This window comes from Gavialis gangeticus, unplaced genomic scaffold, assembly GCF_001723915.1.
Source record: "Gavialis gangeticus isolate Ggan-Ray unplaced genomic scaffold, GavGan_comp1, whole genome shotgun sequence".
Taxonomy (NCBI): Eukaryota; Metazoa; Chordata; order Crocodylia; family Gavialidae; genus Gavialis; species Gavialis gangeticus.
The window spans coordinates 139,490,630-139,500,863 of record NW_017729024.1 but is presented as its reverse complement, the minus strand read 5'-3'; positions in this window follow the sequence as shown (position 1 = coordinate 139,500,863).

Genomic DNA, 10,234 nt, shown 5'->3' with positions numbered 1-10,234 from the left:
CCCCCCCCCCCCCCCCGCCCATGTTTTAGCCCAACAACTGTTAGGCAACTTGCCCAGGAAGTGAGAAACCTGGGTTTTAGGCCCTTCTTACCCCACAACCTGCATCTCTCTGACTTCCCAGCACAGTGCTATAACCACCAGGCAGCAAGTCAAGCATTACTCAGGCTGTTCTCCAGCACTCTTCTGGAAGCTAAGCCACATTTCATATTCATCTCATATTTCATATTCATTGGCTAGATTGGCTGGAGAGCAGTGGGAAATTTTTGCTGATTGGAAGCAAGGGTCAATGCTAGAACCCCTCCCTTCCAAAGCAGCAGCCGTCTCACTGAGTCATTCACCCTCTGACTTGCTCTCTTATTCCTAGGTATCTCTTCCTCTTTTGGCTGCTGGGAGTTGGATCCCAGAAATGGGGCCTGAATAATGCTTGGCCTGTGGCCTGGTGGTTACTCACTTTCTTGGAGAGTGCCCTAACCACTGGGATAAAACACAAGAGTGTCCTCCCCTCCATGGGTTTTTGTTTGGCTACAATTTCAGGTCTCATGCTCTTCATAGAGAGCTGCATACCTGCCTGGCCAGACTGCAAACTATTCTGACTGCTCAGCAGTTGTGTGGGCACACATGAATCCTCAGTGCACCTGGAATGGGATTGCTACCTGTGCACAAGTGCCACCAACAACAGCCATGTAACTGAGTAACTACCATTTGGAGACATAACATGAAATAAGATTGTGCCTTAATGGTCTCTACTGCTTGACTAGGGATCTGAGGTGCCCAGCCTCATTCATCTGCCTTGCTCCCTGAAGCAAAGCATCTCATTTTTAGGCACTGTAATGCCTAAGCAGAAGCACCAATGAGTACAACTTAGATCTGGCTTCAGGGGTAGAACCAGGTGGGGTTCAGTGGTATAGTTGCACACTTCTGATTCCTGTGCTACCCAACTTTAACACCAACTGTCCGGGAGATACAGCAGCATTTCTATTCAGACAGAGCTGAGGAGTTAATTGTCTTCATGACTCATTATAATCTGCCTGAATCCTGCTAATCTCGTTTGTTCCACAGGTGTTAACAACCCTCTCTCCTTTTTAATGGCTTTTGATGTTCCATTAATCAAGTTATTCTTTCTTCTGCAATTCTGCTGTCTGTTAGCTATTCTTGGTAATGTCTGTCTTCTATTTCACATCCCTGCAGACTGTTTTTAGCTCTAGCTAAAAACCTTAACTCAGGTGTAGTAATATTAACTCAGATGAACATTAACTCAAGAGTAGAAATGATTGACAGTGAAGTGTTAGATGCACTGTCAAGATGTTCAAGAAGGCTAGATTTTGTTTTACAAATCTGAATAAGGTATACATTTAACTATAATGACTACAGGACTAATAAAACAGCATCTTTGGAGTATTTTTGCCCAACTCTGTGTTTTGTTTTTTTTAAACATAATATATAAGATAGCAAATGAGTACATGTTCCAATGACTTTATATTTGTTTTTGCTTTGATCTTAAATCGACTAGTATAGCACTATGCCCTAGCATATCAGTAAATTTTCTACTTTCTCTAACTAGAAAAAATGTGTTGTGTTGCATGTAATCGTGCACCACACCACCTGCACTCACTTCCCTTTTCAAAATGCTAGATCTGCCCATGTCTGGCTCTTGGTGTGAATCTGCAACAGTTCCATAAAAGCCCACTGTAGGCAATGTACTTACTACAGATTTAGGCCCCTTCATGAGCAATGGGCTAAAGCACATGCTTAGGTTTCTGCACAATTAGTCCCTTTGAGGTGAATGGTGGTACTACTCCCATTCTGTAAATAAGTTGCTGAGTTGAATCCTTGCATGGATATAACAGAACAGAATTTAGTCCAGTATTGTCCTTTATTGCTTAGTTAGAGCAGGCTGTTTTGTGTAAACTGAATGGTATAACATAGCAGAAATCCTAGCAACATAGCATGATTTGCTACTGACCCCCCTCTTCTGGAAGTCAGTTCCTTAACTGACGATTTCAAAGAAAGACCCTTCCTGTTCTCCTTGTCTGCCTTGTAAAAGGGATATGCAGCCTCAGCTGTGAGTGCATTAGTACAAGAAAGGAGCTGTATCCACACATGCATGAATGTTCGGCTCCCTGTGAACAAATAGCAGCAGTGCGGCTTGTGCCACTGCTAGCTGTCCCCAGGGAACACCTGTGCCACATGCCCTTTGGCTTACCCTGGGTGGGGTACGGGAAGCTGGGGCCAGCACTGGGCTGACCCCAGCAGCCTTACCTCGGGGCCTGGGGGCCTCCCAGTGTTGCAGCAGCAGTAATCCTGCTGCTCAGAGCCTGACCAGCAGCTGGAGTGTGGCTCCAGCTGGCCAGGCCCTGGTTTTGAGCAGCACATGCTGCCCCTGTGTGCATCACTCTGGGTTTTTTTGGGTTTGGGGTTGGTTTTGTTGTAGGGTGTTTTTTGAATGGTTTTTTTTTGCCTGTCCCCGCCCCAGTGCTGCTCCCTTCCAGTGCAAAGAACAGCTGAGCATGCAGTATATGGCTGTGACACCACATTCTGCACAGCCAGGCTCATCTGGACGTGACCAGGAAGGCCCAGAGACTTGGAAATAGGTGTGAGGGGAGAGTGGAGAAAGAACAGCAATGCTCACTTAAATGGAGGGCTTTTTCATTCAATTTTGTCTTCTCTTTAACATCTTAAAATGAACAGAGGAGCAGGAGTGAAAGATAAAACTTTAAACCCATTGCTTTTTGGCAGCTCCGTTTCACTTGCTGGTGTTGTGAAAATCCATCAGAGCTCTTTGCAGCTAAATGATAAAAAGAGAGAGAGAGAGAGAGGTCCTTTTTTAAAGGTAGGCTTTGTAACTACATGATAAAAGAGGTTTGTAAATTGTTGCCTCTGTACCAAATCACTTGCATGTAAATATGTATGTGGCATGAAGGCCTGACTACTCCATACCAAGACCTACCTAAAACTCCCACTGAAGCAGTGCTATAATGTTTATGAGCAGCAATTACTATATAAGAACAACTGCTTTCCAAGTTTTAAACAGACTAACACAGGTGAAGATAGCCCATTGCCTTTGGAGGTTTGATATGTTGAAGACTAACAGTGAATTATTTTTTTGATTCAGAACATATGGGGCTACAGAGGTGTATTAAAGAATATGGCAGCATGTTTCCACCTTTCTGGGCAGAAGTGTATGCACATATATAAAAGTATTTGTGTTCTCATATAGAAACATGAATCGAGTCCTTGTGGATGCTGACAGATGTGCAACTCCCCACTGTAACTCATGGTGCTTCACAAGAAGTCTCCTGAGTTACTGTAATTCCAATCCCTACAACTGACATTCTCTGTTAGATCTGGGGGTGGGGGATCCAGCCCCACTTTAGAGCAGGCTGCATGTCTGCAGCCTCTCTCCCCTAACCTCCCCGCCACCAGCTGTGGTGCTTTCTTCAGGATGGGAAGTGGGGGAAAGGGGAGAGGGAGCTCTGTCTAGGGTTTGCCCAGCCTGTGCTGGCAGGTGGGTAGATTGGTTGGGGGCTCCCTTTTCCCCTCCCATCCTGAAGATGGCACCATGGGTGGGGCTGGACTGATGCAACTCAGCCCTACTCCGGGGCAAGGACAAACAGAAGTTAATGAAGGAGCTCCATTTGGAAGCACTTTCATCTGAACCCTCATTAAATTAGGGTTAATTTGTCCTGTAATCAGGCACTTTTTATTAAAGAGTTATGCAGCCATGCACTTCTGTCAGAGCACAGCTGCAGAGTACTTTCAAGGTCTGATAGTGCAACAAACTTAACTTCTGTCTGCGACCTATATGTCAAGTGCCGTATGTTTACAGCTGAGTTATAAAATCCTTTAAAATTGGGGTTTATAATGGAAAACTGATACATCCTTAAATAAGTTGATGATGATAGACACCACTAATAAATCCCATAGAGATTTTAAAAGATGTATGTCCTGTTCTGGAAGAGGATCTGTTGGCTTCTGCCTGAAATGAAGCTTGTCTCTTTTATTCTTCAAACCATTTGAATCTTCAATGGCATGTAAGTAGCCCTGGATTACATCTAACACTGCAGATATTGCCAGTTCATAGCAGTGTAAAGTTTTGGATACCAAATAGTTTTTCACTGTATAGTACTGAAACTACAGTACTTTTCTGAATGTATTACTCTGCCTATTGATCAAAAAGGGCACCGGGGTGTGCCTGCTCTTTTAAAGGAGCAAGTAGCCTGCGAGGCTGCTAGCAGGTGGGTTAATGAGAGCCTCACCTGACCAGGGGGACTGAGTGTATAAACAGGCAAAATCAGAGAGAGAACTCCTGCAAGGCTTGGATGTGGTGTAGGGGAGAGATGGAGCCACGCATTGAGCCCTTAAAACTATGGGTGTCCTGGAGCAACACAGATGTGCACTTAGTCCTTAAAGCTACAGTCACCTTGCAGGGGCATAGACCAGCCAAGAAGGTCCATTGAGTTTAAGGGTCAAATCAAGTCTATTGGGGGTCTGGAGGAGACCCAGTGGTGCTGCAAAATGGACTAAGGCTCCCTAGCAGCCCACAGGTAGCCTGCCTTATACAGCCTCCAATAAGAAAAAGGTATGGTTGGGGAGTGATCAAGGGAGGGCTACAATTGAGCCTGAGCCAGGCAGGGGCTGCATGGCCACCAGGGGGCATCCTGGCCACCCCCTGCCATGGGCCTGCTACAACCTGATAGATCTTCTAAATAATTATAGAAAGTACAGATTCTTCCCTATTTTTCCTTCTCCAAGGTAAATTTCCTTATGGAGCAACTCTCTTACACCCCTGAGAGGAAAGGATTCTCATCGTTGCTGCCCCTGAAATACAGCTATCTCTGGGGTAGCATATAGCAGTTGCTTATCAGAACAAGGATCGAGCAATAGTATGTGCCCATTTTTGGTCTCAAATTTGAACAAGGTGACAGGTTATGAGAAGATCAGAACACAGTCTACAGCACTACCCACCAGTGCTAGGGCAGGAAGTGAAATCTATCATACTGAAAACTGCAAAGGGAATTGTTAGTAATGACCTGATCTGAAGTTTAGGCAAGACACCAGGGTCAACATCCTTATTTTTAAAAGCGTGAAGAGAGTAGCTAAAATAATGAACAGGAATACTGTTATTTTGTTAAGAACCTCCCTCTTCTGTCCCAACCTGTTCTGAGTAGTAACAAAAAGCTACTGTGACATGAGGGGCCATAGGAACTTGATCTTCTCTTACTTCTCAGGTACTCATTGTCTTTTTGAAAACAACCTATTTAGAAGGTGTGGCTACAAGGAGGAGGGAAGCTGGGGGAATTTCTGTCTATTCAGGTACTTATATGGCTGATATTTCCATAGTCTGAGCCCTATTTGTGTGCAGACGTATACATTAAGAATAACCACTTTTTTTTCCTTTAGGTGATTCTATTTTTAACCTCTCATCAGCTTATTAGATTGCTGGACTGATGACAAATTTCAGGCCTCTGGGAGGCTAGGTATCCTCTGGCTGGACTAAAGAAGCACAATTCCTCAGTATGTTGCTAGCTCAGCGCCTCTAGTTTTATGAGTCTGTCAAGGTACAGACCTTTGTGAAATCACTGGATTAGCATCTTTATCTTGCTGGGAGATGTGAAAGACAACACACAGACATTTGTGATGTTTCTAGCTCAACCCTGTAGCTTGCTGGGCTCAGGCCAAGGGGTGAGGTTACTGGCTCGGTTCTTCGAGCTGGCTGCTCTGATGGGAAGGCAAAGGCGGTGGTGCCAACTCACATGAGTCTCATGATCTTGGCTGTTTCTCTTAAATCCTCAGCTCTAGGAGTGATGCAATAATGTGAGAATACCCAGTTTTACCAGCAAAGCTGATAAATTCTTAAAATGTGACTCCTATGGGTTTAGCACCTGGAAGGTAAATAATGACACCAAATGATGTCATTAGAAATTATTTTTCTAATTGCTCAATATTGTTTTGTTTTGTGGGCTGACTCAGGATTTTTGAACACTTCCTGCTGACAGTCCTGTAGATGACTGTGAGGGAGGTGACTAACATGGCTAGCATACTGATCACATCTCAGCAAAGGGGACTCTGGGATTACTGACTGAGCAACTACAGTTGGCTGAGTTTGTCAAGGGTTATGCTACTACGACATCAACCATTCAGCATGTCCATCTGCCTTGATGGGTTTATGTTGAGGCCCCAGTTTCTTGGAGGCCTGTGTTTCCTAGCTCTAACTTGCTGGGCTATTGCCATGTCTAAAGCTTCTGAGGGGCCATTAGCTTGGCAACTTGAGCTGGTCTGGTGGTGAGGGAGAGTAATATCTGAGGTCACTGGCTGAAGACCTCCAGCTTACCAGTTGATGTCAAGGAGCAGGCTTAAAATTTCTAGCTTGTAGAGATGATATCCAGGCACAAACTTCTCTAGGATTTGTTCAGCACCTGTGCTTTCCCAGGCAGAACCTGATGCACTTGGTACTCTATCAAATTTCTAGGTCAGCACCACTGGTTAGCATGAACAAGAGAAGGAAAAGTTCACCCATGGTTCATTGTTCTCATGGTTTCATTATCTTATGAGGTGGAGTATGGACCAAATTATAGAATGGGGACAAGGGAACAAATGTATAGGACAGTGGTCTATCTCCAAGTAGGCCCACAGCCAATTCAAAATATAAGCTGGGACATGCAGTTTTGTGCTCCTTGCTGCTGCTTCCTCTTACCCCCTTTTATAGAGTGCCAAGGGGAGAATGGTACTCACAGGGCCATTCTGTGTCCTCTGTGCTCTGGCTTGGGGAGGCAGTAAGAGATGCACTTTGTCTCTGAAAGGGGATACAGCTGGAGCCAGAAGATGTTTCCTCTTTGCCATCCCAAAAAGAGGGTTGGGGAGACATGAATTTGCATTCTGACTGGCTTAAACAACTGACTCTTTGTATCCTTTGCACAAACAAATCGGTTTATAAAATACAACAAGGGGTTTATATTTAATATTCTGGTAATTTTTCAATAGGAACTAGGTAATCCTTAAAACACAATTCAGGGCCCCAGTCTTATACCTGCTGTGACATGAAGGATGTCTTTCAATAGGGACAGAAACTAGCTCTAGGTTTTCATGAATCCCCATCTCAAGAGCACAAGTAACATAATTTCCCCTTTGTGTTGGGTAAAGCTTTGTGACAGAGAATTAACTCATTCTGGCTTTTGTCATGTTTCCTTGCAACTCTTCATCATGATGCAAAAAACACCCTGCTGAGCGGGTTTCCTCTAGTATGTCAGCTATCACACTAATATCAAAGGGGAAGGCTCTGGATGAGCTATGTGGCTGGAAACTATGTTGATTGTAGGGTGAAAAATTGTGCAGTATGCTTTAGCAATGTAGTGAGACAAGGCACAAACATGTTCAAATGTCTTGGATTACTGCCAATGGAGAAAGCTCAAGTCCTTTTTTACTTGTACTTCTGCAACGATTGCTAAAATGTATGTATCACATGTGCTGGTAATAACCAGGGGAGGAAATTACCATTATTAACAAAGAAGACAGACATTTGTTACCAGACCCTCTGAAACAGACAAATGCAGAGGTCTGTCTGCATGCTTGCCAGCTCTTGCTGTGCAAATGTTTACCTCTCATGTACAGTCTTGGTGACTAGTAGTGATGGTAGGGGATGGGGTTGGTAGAAAGAAATAGACTAGTATGTGGAAGTAACGTGGTAGAACCAATATAGTTACTGGATATTATGAAGAGGGAAGTTTTGCAACCAAAAGTTTTGCACTTACACATTTAACCAAATGGGCACCAAAAAGAAGTAACTGTGCCCTTTGTGACTGATACAGAGCCCCCATATAGCCGCCCTACTCCTAGTGGCTGGTAGTTGTTATGGCAACAGAAAGCAGAACAGTGGGTTTCTAGAACCAGAAGGGACCTCCTGGATCCAGAACCCAGGCAGTCAGGTCATAGTCCTTTCATAAATAAATAGAGCTCCATATAAAAATTAGTTAGACCCAAAAAATGAACCACTCCTATTGCAAAGGGGGCGTAGTGGCAGAACAGTTAAGACATTGTGCTATGGTTGTGGAGGCATGAGTTGGAGGGTTGCTCCAGAACCCTTCCCCTGACGACCACCATCAGTTGACCCAGCTGCAAATAGGGTCAGGTCACTTGGGTCTTGTCAAAGTGGTCAGATGAGATGCTAGTCATATCACTTCCTTGTATGCCAATGAGTACAGAACTCAGCATGGCTTAACCACATTTGCCTGGTAGTAATGGCCAGAACCAGAAAGGTCAAATGGGCAGCTTTAACCAGAAAAATTTGCTTTTTGAGATATCTGCAAAGTGGTTGATTAAAGCAGTTTCCTGTCTGTCTGAAACAAGATTTATATATAGCTTTTTGTATTAATCTCCAGACGGCATTAACTTTAAAAAGCAAAACTGAAAATTATAGCTGTAGACATAGCTAATTTATAAATTTTGCTTAGAAACAGTAAAAAAAAACCAAAAAACTAACGAATGTAATCACAAGATATAATTACCATAGTGGGTTGAACTTAGGTGGGGACATGTTAATCTCAGACCCCAAAGTAATGTGGTGTTGTTTGCTTATTGGGTAAACCCAAGCTTGGGCAGTGACTTACTGTAATGATTTCTAACACCTTTTAATCCCATAGGATAATAGTTATAAAGTAACACTATGAATGGCTATATAACCAAAAAAATAGCATAAATAGGATATAAAAGAACATGCACATCAAAGTAACCCTCAGGAAGGACGGAACAGAAAGGTCATTGCTGTCCCATACCCTCATGGATATCTCTCGCTCCCTGAGAGAACGAGGACCAGATCCTGACTGAGGGGCTTCCCCCGATTTTCCTTCCGACTGCCTAGTTTAGAGACGTCTGACTTTGCTGAATCAGCTTGACGTGCATCTTCTAACTGAAAGACTATCGATAAGTTACTAACCAAGTGGAAACTCTTGGTTAATTTCTTTATCTGTTTTATTATCCCTGTCAATTTTAATCTGTATTATGTTGTCTGTTTATTAGCTTAACCTTTTTGCTAACTGTCATATGTGTAAACTATATCTTTTGTTGTCATAAGTAAAATTTATTCTTTTTATAAGTAAAACTTGTCATTGCTTTCCCTCCCAACATCACCTCCTCGATCCCGAACCAAAATAGCCCAGTGGCTAATAAAGTTGCAGCGCTCAGCCAGTCTGCAACTGAATTGATATATTCACAGTGCCCAGCTGGCCTGTGACACCTGGTAGGCTCAGGAAGACCTTCAATCTTTTGACTACCATCAGAAGGTTGTTCAGATATTTCAGTTACAGCATTTGGTAGACACATGCCATGTGGTACAAAATAGTATTTCTCACAAGCTAGAGATCTGGTGAGAAAGCAGGTACAATGAGATTAAGTTGTAAGAATATACCTTCTCGTGTGTAGTAAATGACAATGACTGACTCAGTGGTGAGAATAAGACATAAAATGGAGACCAGTGGGTTGTATCCAGACATTCAGGAGCTCCATTACACTGGGCATGTCTACACGAGACGCTCACTGTGCAGTAGTGTCACAGCAGGGACAATGCTAATACACTACAGCTTAAAAAACATTCATTGGTACTATTGTACAGTAACTAATTACTATGCACGTATTCAGTATTTTCAAATACAAGAGCTAAATAAATGCACAGTAACTGGAGTTACTGTGCAGTAGTGTCTCGTGCAGATGTGTTCCCTCTGTACAAAACTGCTCACTGAACTCTTAACTCTTGCAACCAGAGGTGACCTGAGCAGGGTGTGGGGCCCAGAGCAAATCAGCACATGCAGGGTCCCACCCCTGCTCTGATTCCATGGGCCCTCGACCCAAAGAAGCTGCCACCGCCATTGGCGGTGGGAGGGAGCGAGAGGCTGGACACGGGGCTGCCCAAAGTGCAGGGCCCGGGGTGGTCCCCAATTCGCACCCCACCCAGGGACTGCCTTGCAACTCTATTTGTTCAGTAAGCCATTCAGAGGTCTACTACAACCTCATATATACATACACCAACAAGGTTGTTCATGACAGTTACTCCTTGTCTCTGGAACTCCCTCGCCCATGAGGCCTGGCAGAGCCCAAGCTTGAACATCCTTTGGCAGCACTGTAAGATCTTTGTATTTTGGCAGGTGTTTAGCAAGCAAGGCTAGGCTGGTCCATTGTTTAGAGTGCTTTTGTTTTATGTTCTATCTTAATTCTCTGCTTGCTTCTACAAGTTATTTTGTTCTTG